At 39.7% G+C, this 13,082-nt stretch overlaps 1 long non-coding RNA gene across 5 annotated transcripts in view; it reads left to right on the forward strand.

The window, feature by feature from the left end:
• The window catches only part of LOC105936977, a 233,363-nt gene that overhangs the window by 158,320 nt on the left and 61,961 nt on the right, over nucleotides 1-13,082 (forward strand). The window contains exon 1 of one of the 5 annotated variants that reach the window (XR_004931648.1): nucleotides 12,322-12,338. The exons of the other annotated variants lie outside the window; for them this stretch is intronic. This is a non-coding gene — a long non-coding RNA (uncharacterized LOC105936977). Of the gene's footprint in view, nucleotides 1-12,321; nucleotides 12,339-13,082 lie in introns of those variants that run through there. 5 annotated transcript variants of the gene reach the window in all.

Below are 13,082 nucleotides of genomic sequence, written 5' to 3' on the forward strand. Positions count from 1 at the left end.
TTTCAAGTGAAAATATTCATTCCATTGGTATAAAGTCTTATTTATCTGCTCAAATCAAGGCAAAATACACTAATTCAAGAAAAGTTTACTTACTTTTTCTAGTCTATTAGCTGGATAGAGCCAGTTCCCAACAAACATCATCTCAAGGCACTTTGCAAGACAAACAGGTTGAAATAACTTCCAGTTTTACAGAAAACTATTTGGACCAATTTTTGTCCAGATCATTTTAGATAATGTTATAAAATAAAATACGTTCAAATTCAGAAGATAGTTTTGTTAAAATTGGTAAAAGCTTCCTGAGGAAAAATTGCATAATGGATCATGTTTACTTTGCACTCTGAGCAAGGATGTGGCAACAGTGGAGAGAAACATGTCAGGGTAAGCCCACAGCGCTAAAGGAAGCCGTAGGTGTGGGAATTTGCATGCCAAACAGAAATAGGCTTCATTAATTTAGAATTAGTTGTAGCATTTGTTCAGATTTATCTCCCTGCATTCTTAAATGTTTAAACATCTTAGAATATTATATTTATTACACACATTAATTTTGTACCAGAGATGAGGTTAAGGTAGCAAGAGCAGAAAGCTATTAGACGTTAGCAATCTAAACATACCAAACTGCAACCTTTTCCTTTATTTCCCATCAGTAAATACATATGTTTGTTAGGAACATCTACTCACAGTCATATATGTCATTTGATAAAAGCCATCCTCTTGCTCAATTTCTATGTGTTCAACTACCTGCACAACCTCAGAGGGGAAATGATTAGAAGAAAAACTTCAATGAACTATTACTGTGATCAGGGTAAATGACTAAATATTGTGTTATATTTTAGTTCAAATCATGGTCCTGCCTATTTTATAATGCATGTTTGCATTGATATCTTTAATGAAATGAAAAGAAATTGTAATATTGCTTGAACCTAAAATGGCCCTAACAGCCTCCATTACTGGAGGCAATTTCCAGCAACAATGGAGCAAAAGTGTTGCCTTGAAAAGTGGTTCTGTGAAAAACTGAATCTAAAACATCGGTTTTGAAGTCCTTCAAACGGGAACGGGCTGCGCAGTAGAATCATTTGAAACTCTAACATAAGGCCATTGTGGCTTCGTGCCGTGAATGTGTCAATGTGCAAGTTTACTAGAGTGACAAAAAAAAAGTGGAATTTGGCGTCTCACCTTTTACATAAAATTACAGATAACATTCATGGCAGCCATTGGACGGTTTACAGTTATCAACGTATTACAATTTATTAGAAATGTTCAATTGTTGCAGCTTAAAATTACATTAAGAGAGCAATTTAAAAATTGAGCCATTGCTCTTAGGATCACATTTGTACGGCATAAAAAGTACTTTTGGTCTAGATTCAAGATGGGCAAGTAGTTGCACCTATTAAGTTCATACATTGATATTTTGAAGCTACTTAATGAATTTATTGCCTATTGAAACATGAGCTAAAATGCACGTGTTTCTGTGACAACGACAACATTTCTAATTAAATATAGTCAGTCTGCCTGATCGCATATGAAAAACAAGTTTGTATATGTGGAGCTATCCATGTGTTTGTGTGTGTGTGTGTCTGGGGGGGGGGTGATGTGCAGGGGTGTGTGAAGGTATCATCACGGCTCGGTAGCAGCTAGCTAGCAGCTAAATGACTCTCCACACTTCATTAACGGTGATGAGGTGAGCTGCTCATCTCTTCATTGTTAGCTAGCGCTAAGCTGCAGTAATCCCAAACAAAGGGCCGAGGCTTCGCAGCAGCCAGCGTGGATTAGACCGCTTTCTAGAAACATCCGAGAGGGATCCATTCTCATTCAAATTGGCTTGTAAACAAAACGAGCAGTGGCAGCGACAGAGATGAGAGAGGAGACGGACGATTGTATGATGGAGGAAGTGTGACATATCCTATATGTGTACATGTGTAATATAGCTTCTTGTGTATCTGTGCGTGCAGAGGAACGTGTTTGTTGCTGAGGGTTTGCACGCCGGGCCGATTCAAAGCGTGTGTGTAAGAGAGGCTTAGAAAAGGAGTTTAATTTTAAGATCACATTTCGACCAATTTAAGTTCAAATCAGTTTATTTATATAACGCTAATTCAAGACATGTCATCTCAAGGGAGTTTAAAAAAGTGAATTCTATCAAATCATTCCGAAAAATTGTTTAAAAAGTTTTCTGTCAAAGACAAAAAAAGCAGATTGCATCAAACCATTAACTTGCAGCATTCACTCTTCCTGGATGAGGATGTAGTAACGGTGGACAGTCGCCTGCATTGTGCCACTGACTTTACAGCAATCCCTCATACTGAGCATGCATGCAGCAATGGTGGAGAGGAAATCTCCTCTTTAACAGGAATATACCTCCATCAGAACCAGAACCAGGTTCAGTGTGAACGGTCATCTGCCTCGACTGAGTGTGGTTAATTGAAGACAGAGCAGAGACACAGAAAGCACAGAAGCACACATTTATCCAGAATCTTTTTATGTTAGAAAGGGTAAAGGCAGATTATCTGCCCCCTGGGTGGTGTCACAGCTAAACAGAACTCCAGGCCAGAACCTACCATAAAAAGATGTAGGGAACATAAAGTTAGAAGTTAAAATAGCAACAAACAATGCAAATTGGAGAACAGTAGGAGAACTCAGCCGATTGTGAAAAACAGACCCTGATGTCCTCCAGCAGCCTAAGCCTGAGCTACAGTGATAGCTCAGGGTAACCTAAGCCACTCTAACTATAAGCTTTGTCAAAAAGGAAAGTTTTAAGATTAGTCTTAAAAGTAGACGGGGTGTCTGCCTAGCGGACCAAAACTGGGAGTTGGTTTCACAGGAGAGGAGCCTGATAGCTAAAGGATCTGCCTCCCATTCTACTTTTAGAGACTCTAGGAACCACCAGCAGACCTGCAGTCTGAGAGCGAAGTGCTCTGTTAGGAACATACGGGGTAATCAGAGCTCTGATATATGATGGAGCTTGATTATTAAGGGCTTTATACGTTAGCAGGAGAATTTTAAATTCTATTTTTGATTTAACAGGAAGCCAATGAAAGGAAGTTAAAATAGGAGAAAGATTAAATATTTGCCTAGTCCTTTTTGAGTCTGAAATGAATTTTTGCACTGGGAGCAATCATCAGATACAAACATTGCTGTGCGCTACCTGCCGGCGTTAGTGTAAAACTATCAGAAAGCAAGATGGTAACAATTGACACAGCTAATCTCTCCTACAAACATCTCCATGACATATCTCTCTGGAAATATTCCCACGGTGGTCCATCCTGTGCCCTCCTGTTGCCAACTCTATCTGGATCTCAAACCTCCATCTGCTCTACACTCACACTGGGATGCTTGCTGGAACCCAAGCTCACATAGCAGTCTTCACCCTCTACCACCAGGATCCCAACTTCATCCAGTTCACCTCTGGTTCCACCTCTCTGCCTCCAGACAACTCTAAAGCCTTTTTACAGAAGCCTCCTTTATGGCACTGTTTATCATGCATTTTCTTGTAAATACACCTTTTAACTCAAGATATTTTGAGTCCTGAGTCCGATTCTTGATGTGGGTCAAGAAACTTCCCAGAAACATGACGGTTGAGGTTTTTTTTAGTCATGACCATGTCAATAGACAGACTGGGCTTACTTTGCAAAAGCAAAGACAAATTATATGACATCTAGACATTGATTCTTTGACTTCTTTAGACCTGTTGGTGTTAATTCTGTTGTTCTGTCCTCGTTGATTTTCACAGTAGAATAGCCGGCTACCCTGACTGTAAGGTGTTCATCTGGGGAAAGAAGCTAGTTCCAGGTTGGCTCTCTTTAGACATCTGCAATGCCGACCTGAGGGTAGAAGTCTGAATAAGTCTGAGTTGGTTCCAGAGCTATTCTAGCAGTGCTTTTACTGGCCCTGGAGCTGTACAGGTCATGGACGGATGGAAGGTCTCTCCTGACGATCCTCTGTGCTGCTCTAGTTGCTCATTGATGCTTGGACCTGTCAAGTTTTGTGGATGAACGGAACCACACAGAGATGGATGAACAGAAGAGCGACTCAATGATGTGTAGAAGATCAGTAGCTCCTGAGGAAGGTTGTCCTTCTTAGGTCTCTGTTGGATCTTCTTACTGATGGTGTAAATGTGTGAGGACCATCTCAAGTCCAGAGAGAGGGTGGTTCCTAGAGAGACGCAGATTGTAGGGGGTTCTCCTGAAGCCTACCGTCACTTCAAAAGTCTTTAGTGAGTTTAGCTCCAGCCGATCTACTTCCTGTCTGTATTCAGGCTCAGCGCCATCTTGGATCAGACCAATGATGGCTGTGTCATTTGCAAACTTCACAGTTTCACAGACGGGTCCACAGATGCGCAGTTGTTAGTGTACAGCAGTGCTTCTCAAGCAGTGGGGTGTGGCCATGAAGATACTGCAGGGGGCCCAAGATCTGCCTTCTTCAGAAAATACAGACCTTCTAAATCATTCTAAATGTGACAACAGCACCCCCTGGTGTTTGGTCTGTACCTGCGGTCAGTAACATGACGAATACTATTAATAAACTCCCAAAGAGTACAAAACTTAATGTGATTGAAGTTTTTCTTTAATATTGATGGATTGATATTATTATGAGGTTCATAGCTAGTAAAAAGCTGACAGCCGGTACAAGTCGGGCTAAAAGTCATTTGTATCGTTGTTAATATTATAGTTAAAAATATGTAGCAATGTTGAAACATTCTAGATGTTAGAAACCAGTGTTAGATGTTATAAATCAACCCATATATATATATATATATATATATATATATATATATATATATATATATATATATATATATATATATGTATGTGTGTGTGTGTGTGTGTGTGTGTATATATATATATATATATATATATATATATATATATATATATATATATATATATATATATATATATATATGTGTGTGTGTGTGTATATATATATATATATATATATATATATATATATATATATATATATTGTAGGTAATCTTCAGAACAAGATATTTAATGCATTAAAACAGAAAACAACAAAAGTTACATTTGTGACCCATGTTGTTGGGATGGGTGGAGAAGATGCTCCACAGCCTCACTGCTGCTGGCGGTCGGTCAGGAAGCTGATGGAGAGAGGCCCTGTGATAATTTTTACTATTAAGCCCAAAATAGCTTTTATTACTATTTTATTTATCTATCGTTATTATATCTATTATTTTCATTCAACCAGGAAGCTTGTTTCTTATTTGAAGTAATAATAAAACATCTTTTTTAATCCCCTTTGCAAAGATCAATAAAAACCTCTTTATTGGCATTAAATCCATCAAATCATTCTGATAGTTGCTAACCAGCTCTTTGCATATATCCACTGGTATTTTCATAGTTTTTCATTATGAACTCTAAGTATTCAATGTTGGATGGCCTTCTTGCCACCACCCTAATCTCTGGCTCCCTCCCAAGATTCTCTGTCAGATTCGGATTGTGGCTCAAAAAGTCAATATTATGTCTAGTTTGAGAAGAAATGTTTGTAAAATAACTTGTAACCTAAATCTATCAGTGGTGTGAATAATTTTCAGTTTAAAGGTGCTGGATTAGTTACCATATACTGCCATAAAAGCAATCTCTGTCACAACCTCCTGCTTTAAAAACTATTAATTCCTTTAATTTAAAGGGTGACGCCAGTAAAACATAGATGTAGCATCAGATATTAGATAAACAGTTTAACCTGTAACATATATTTTAAGAGATTGCATCATTGCTGCTAACAGTTCCTATAATCTCAAGAGCAATTCACCCAAACCCCAAATGAATTCATAATTGTATTCTGAAATTTAGGGGAAATGCAAACTGTTTAAATCAGATGTTAATCAGATGTTACACATATTGCTGAGTATTTGTCATCAGCTGTGGATGACCAGTGGTCAGATCCTTTTTTTTTTATTAGAAACAGTTTGAATGCGAGCCTTTTCTTTTTATCTGCCATTTATTGGATCAAAACCAGAGCTTTACGCTGAACTTCAGTCACTCACAGGCCTGCTGAACCACTGTGCGACCGACTTATACCTGTTTGAGAGTGACCTGACGTCCCAGTGATGCTGCGTCTTTCTCTTTTACGTCTACCTCCTCCCGTCATGCCATGCTGCTTTGTTTCTGGTCTGCTCCTGGTCGTCTCTGTAACAGCGTCCGCACCATATTTCTTAATGTCACTCAAAAGATAAGTCTCCCTTTGAGCCGTTTCCGATAATCGGACTTCATTACTCGCGGACGTCTTCAGTGGAGATTTCCTCATTCATCAGGCAGATCTGTGGATCTGATGTTCTGATCTTAATTTCTTCCTCATCCTGACGGATGATGTGGTTTATAGGCCATCAATAACAAATTCAGAAACGCACGTTCTTATGCGAGTGCATCATTATTAGCCGTCTATCAACTAAGCTGGGCATGCTTTTAAATGAACCTTAATTTAGGGGGTATATGTCTGATGTCATGTTGTCATCCAGCTTGTCATCCGTTTAATCGTTAAGCATTTTAATATTCAGCATGTCAGCGGTTAGAAAACCCCTGACCTGAGAACTAGAAACCATCTGTCAGTTATTGTCTTTTTGCCATTAAGAGGCCTTTGAATTGTCCGTGTTTGCAATCAAGCATTTGGAAAGTATAAAAACTATTACTGACATGGATGAACGTTTAATTATCATCAAGATGATCGAAGCATGCAGCCGTGGCTGTGGTCACATCTTCATCCTGTGTTGTGCTGTTTTTTAATCTTAAATATAGACCTGAATGCTGACTGGTTTTCTACAGAGTTTAACGAGATGCTTAAATTAGGTTTTTGGATTTCTGTATCGTACGATCTTCTTGTGTCTTCAGAGTGAGGCTTGTATGGTGTAGCAGGAAATGCCTCGTGTTGATCCGGCTCCTCTAGTCCTCGCTGCAAAGGAGAACGCCATTTTGCCAAAATTGCATGCTGTCCTGTCATCAAACGGAAAAAAATATCTACTTGTAAAAAGCAAAAAAAAAATATTGTGCATTTCATAAGGAACCTTCATTAACCCTCCTGTTGTCCTCATTTTCTGTATACACCCTGTGTCCTCCGGGTCAAAATGACCCGTCTTCACTAAACCCCCAATATAAGCAGCTTAATTGAATTTTAAACAACAAATTTCATCTTGTATATTGTAATTGACCACAAAATGTGTGAATACTTGAGTTTTTCCTCCCCACTTGAATTTCTATAGCTGGGAAAAGAAAAAAATGTGCAAAAAGGAGTTTCGAATGCATTTTTATTCATCTCAATGACTCATTTTCTGTTACTTTTCTCCAGTGAACAATTTAAGAGAATGTACAATACAAAAATATGAAAAATAACATAACCCATTCAACTAACTAGCACATGTAGGGCAGTATGCAAGTGCACAGCCTTTGCAGATATATTTCTTACACCTGCAGCACATAGTATGTGTTTTACAGTCCTTCTTTTGAGGGCAGAACTGACATCTCTTCCTCTTACTTGCCCTAGCTGGGGAAGTGGCTGTGGTAGATGGATTCTCAGGTTGATCAGGAGCTGCTGCACTCTGAATAGCTTTTACAACTGCTGCTGAGGCTTCTGTGCGGGGGACATGCTTCCTTCTTTCAATGAGTGGAGTTACAAGTGCCTTTCCTAGCTGCTCCAGGAACACCCTCCTCTTGTTGTGCTTACAAGACATCCAGGTTGGGTTGATCTCTCTCCAAATCACAAAGGCATTGTAGGAGGACACATCAATGATGTTGTGGAAGATGACCAGGGGCCAGCGTGCAGTCATTCTTCTGCAGCTATATGTCCCAATCACCTTATCTAGGTTGTCCACGCCTCGAATGTAGAAAAAATATCATGGGCATGAGAAACGGCATACCTTGTGGGTCCTGGGGTCATCTTTACAATGTTTTGTTCTGCATGCCTGCCGTGTTGGTCATATGCTGCTGAGGACCATGTTATTTTGCCATTTTTTGAAAGGAAAGTCTCACTTTCAGCTTCAAGGTTTTCTTCTTCTTCTGAAGATGATTCATCATGCTCTGGGTTGTATTCCTCTCCATCTTCTTCGGATACATCCTCTACTTCCTCTTCTGAATCAGAGTTGTCTTGCTGGACATGTGAGAAAATCACCTCTAAAGGCTCTTCAGTGTTGTAACGCACACTCATGGCTTCAGCACAGACACAATTCAGGGTCCTGCTATGCAGGACCTTTATAACCTCTAGAAATAACAGGTGGTCTTCTGAAGTCTGCGAGAACACCACCTGATTTGCCTTGTTTACTTCTGCTACTGATTGATCTGAGACACAGCTAAAACTTTGTAACATTCTGTGGTTTGTAAATAACTCTGTGGCCTTGATTTCAACTCTATTTGGCTCACGGGTCATTTTGACCCGAAGACCATCTTTGTAAATTTTTTTGTACAGCTTACTTGGAAATGTGAATAAAAGCAACATTTAACTATTTCTATTGTTTTGGCCAATCTAGGCAAAGTCTTAAAATCTCAAGTTAAAAAAATAACATTTAGTGGATTTTTTGGGGGGTTTTAAAACAGTGGCGGGTCATTTTGACCCGAGGACAACAGGAGGGTTAAAGACTACGTTGTTTTTATGTTGTTTTTACGTCTTTTTTTGGAGATTCTGCAGTTTTGCGATCAATAAAGTCATCGTGAAGCATTATCAGAAGGGTTGGACTAAGCTGAGGGACTGTGGGCCTGATAAGTTGGCGAAGAATTTCTCTGCTGGTCTGCTCAGACTGTTTGATATTCTCTCCCTAATAATGAGATGCCAACAAAGTGTGTTGTTCAGCAAATACCTGACAGCTGTGTCCGTGTATCTTCCCGGCGCCTCCTGAGCAAACAACGGCCGGACTGACCAGCCGGATGCTCTCTGCTGGTGGTCAGCACTTTGGTATCTTCAAAGCCTTAATCCTTGACTTCCCACCCTCTGTCCCGAGCCTTTCTGAGAGCAGCCATGCCCATATCCAGGCGGATGGGTTGAATAGGGCTGTTTAGATATGAAAATTTATGTGCACACTTGCATTTTTAAAGGCTTTTTTTTCTCTCTCTCTCTTTTGAGAAAAGTTGTCTTTTCCGGACAGAAACTTGACAGCTGTGTGTCGCATCTTCATGCGGAATGGGTCAGTTGAGTCAAACCTTCATCGTCGGACTCTCCACGGCAGCTAAAGTTCTCTTCAACTTCGTTCGTGTTAACGATGAACTCTTTAGGAGGAGTTTCTGCTTGACCCTCTGACCCTATAAACATTTGACTTGGTTGATTCATTGAGTAAATGTTTATTTCAGTGCTGGCTGGTGTCAATAAACTCTACTTAAAAAAAAACCTGTCCATGCTCTCTTGTCTACTGCTGGACTTTGAATTCCTGTCGATCCGCTCAAAATTCCTTTATCTGCTTTTTCCTCCAGCAAAAGCCTTGTGAAATTATTATTTTGTAAGTAAATGACCAAATTTTGTTGTCATTGTCGCCATTCTCTCCTGTCTTTTCATTGTCGTTGCACCCGTCTGCACCCGTATGTGTGAGTGACATTTGTGCTTGCACATCTAAGATGCCAGGGATGCAACTTTGATTGGCGGGAAAGATTAATTAATCTGACTGGATGAAGAATTACACAAAATGTGCTGATTGGCTACAGCTGCAGAGAGCTGCACCCAGTAACCAATAGGAGACCAGCATGAAGTCACATTTAGGCCAAATGGTTAAAAACATTCAAACACAAATGTGCATAAACCCCAATAAAATGAATGCAAACGCTGAAAAATCAAAAGTCTGACGCAGATTTGTTGAATCCTTTTTCTTTCTTAATTGATATTTACTGTCTCTAGAGGTTTTTGCTGCAATTTTGATGCCGACAGGGCTTGAGCCACCGCTGGTTTATTTTAAAGAACACTTTGAAAATCTGCCAATATGAATGACTTCTACTGATGTCATCGAGGAAATAAACGTGGGAGTTGAAATTTCTGTCCTTTTTGATATATTCTTGCATAAATGAGGGGAACCTGTGGGAACGATATGCTTTTAGTATAGCTTTCATTATAACTTTGTCTTGTATAATAATACTTTATATGGTTAAAGCAGTTAAATTTCAACTTTTTCATGCTTCTGTTTCATTCTTTTAGAACTTCAGATTGTTGTGAATGTGTTTTAGCTTTTGTTTAATTGTTGTTGAATATGGTACTTATTTTTCAGGATTTAAAAAAAAGGAAGAAAATCGAAAGGTTAATGTAAAGAAATATGGTGACTTACAGAAGTAACTACTCTCACACCATGGAGTTTGTCACATAAAGTCACACAATTTTACATTTTATTTTATTATTATTTGTGGTGGGCGGGCTTATGTGACAGATCAACTCAAGCTAGCACTGATTTAAGAAGTGAAAGAAAAGAAATATATAGTTTTTAAAACAACGCATAGGGATGGACTCTGCAACCTGAACCTCATCAAAAATAAAGCCATTGTACAAAGACACTATAAATGAATGACAAATAGTGAAGTTAATAATAGTCAGATGGGTTCAACAATGAACTTTCTGGGTGATATGGAAATAAATAAATGTGTGGTGAGAAACTGACACAGTACATATCCCTGAACACACCATTCCTAAAAGGGAAAATGGTGGCTGTGGTCAGGGAAGCTGGTCAGGGATAAAGGGAATCTATCTCCGTATAATGGAGATAGATAAAGAGCAATACTGTAAAGAGACATGCAGAGGACTTGATGTCGGAGCAGAGACTCACCTGAACAAAAACACTGAACATACAGTCGGAGCTACAATTGAAAGGTTGAGATTAAAAACATCCATGTGTTGGAACGGCCTAGTCAAAGTCCAGAAATAAAGGAATCTGAATCTGGCGAGACATGGAAATTAAGATTCCAGACACTCTTCGCCCAGCATGACTGGACATGTGACCCTGCTGAGGCCCAAACAGAATAAGGCAGGGAGCATTTTTAAGATGTATTATTTGAAAAGAGCTCTGGTACTATCCTTAAACGTCACAGTTATGGACTTTTAAATGTTCATACATCATATAAAATCCCACGATATTACAATGCCACAGTATTTGGGATGTGATGACTGCTGCGCGTAAAAGTAAACTTTACTCGGGGGGACGGGGGGGGGGGACTTTTTATCTCAGTGAAGCTTGGAGCGTATTTTGGGCCAGTATCTGTAAATGCACCACTTCTCCGGGTCGGGTAAATGCCATTCTGACAGGAAACCATAAGACAGGAAAGATCGATTCCAGCAACAACAACAAAAAAAAAACAACAACAACAACAACGCATGGCTTTAAAAAGAAAAAGCACGTGTGAACTCAAACAGACTTCAAGTAAAGCTGAGAGCCTTGCCTGGACCCGAACACGGCCCCTCTAACTGCGTAACTATCTCCTCTCAAGGACGAGTATATCAGCGGTAATGAATGGGCGGTTTTGTATGTGTGTGGTAATGTTTGTGCGTGTGGCTTGATTGACAGTTGGCTGGCCATGTTTCCTTCAGCCAGGGCCTCCCTTTTCACTGAATACTGTGTCAATGTGTCTGCTGCACACACACACACACACACACACACACACACACTCACTCACTCACAGCACATACTATGCTTTTGCAGACAGACACACAAAGGGAGAAAAGCCCAATGTGGCTCGTCCATCAGGCAGCACTGCGCACACACACAAAAAAAAAAAAAACACCAAACACACAAAACAGACGCTGCAAATGTGTCAGCTCTCATGCATATGGAAGTGTTAGCATGCATGTGCAACACGCATTTGTGCGTAATCACGTGTGAATGTTGTGTCTGTTTGTCACTGGGCAGCCTTGGTGTGAAACACATTAGCATTCAGCGACGGTTCAGGCCTTTCTAAAAGCTCCCATGGTGCCGGTGGGCTTTTTTCCTCCTTCCTCCATCTTTTTTTTTTTTTTTTTTAAACATGCTATCACATTCGCCATCCTCGGCGGATGGTTTTATAATTAAAAGTGCCGCCGCGCTCTAATATGAGCGCCGTGACTGTGATTTAGATTGCACGGCCCAGATTGATCAGATAAAGCCAAAGAGGCTATTTGTGTTACTTCCAAGCCTTTTTTACACTGAGAGCACTGATCTCTCTGCCGGTTTCTCTGTCATCCTTGCCCTCCTTTTCTTTTTTTTTTTGTTTTCACATCTTTCTTTGCTCCTCTTGCCACCACTTTTTTTTATTTAACTCAGAGCTGCTGTCTGATCTTTGCTTCCATGTTTCTGCACCGCATTCCCATCGGTCGCCTGTTGACAACTTTGACCCCGGATGCTTTAAGGCAGATCTCATTCCTCCACGAAGCCGAGCGTGAGCCGACCGTGTCACAGTTTGGTGATTTTTATTTTTATGCTTTATGCTGTTTAAACTCATGTAGGTGGCAATCATTTGACTTTTTGGGAAATGGAAGATTCTGAGAATATTAGATTCTGCCTTGTGAAAAGCGCTACTTGGATGTGGAATGTTTTCGGGGAAATAGGACACCAAAAATATTAAGTGTGTGTCACTAAATGCAACTAATTAAAAATAAAAAAAATAAACTTCATTATCTCAGAAGAGCTGATTTAATTATTAGGTTCCGACGAAAGACGGCTTCATGGACAGAAATAATAATCATTTGAAATAAACTAAATTCCTAAAGCTTTATAAGGGATTTTTTAAAGTTTCTTTTTTAACATTTGTCCCCTCTTTTGCACATTTGAATATATCATTTATATATATAAAAAATGATTTAGCAAAAGATTGGATGATATTTTTGAAGGTTAACCATTATAATAAATATCTGCATGGCTATGAGGCGGATGTAGAGGATGTGAAGTCTGTATTTTCGTGTAGATAAATGACTTTATTTAGATGCAGGGTTAGTTTTCATGGTGGGGGAACTGACTACATGTGTACCTGTGTGATCCATTTTTAAAATAGGATTCTTCGCTCCCCTCTGTTCATCTTTCCCTTCCTCCATTATTTGGGCCTTTATCCATTCTCCCCCCTCTCCCCTCTCCCCTTGCAGCTATTCATCTCTCCTCATCCCTTCACCTGGTGCCCCTATCTTCTTCTGCTGCCCTCCAGCCTCCAGCC

The sequence above is a fragment of the Fundulus heteroclitus genome, chromosome 9 (assembly GCF_011125445.2).
Source record: "Fundulus heteroclitus isolate FHET01 chromosome 9, MU-UCD_Fhet_4.1, whole genome shotgun sequence".
Taxonomy (NCBI): Eukaryota; Metazoa; Chordata; class Actinopteri; order Cyprinodontiformes; family Fundulidae; genus Fundulus; species Fundulus heteroclitus.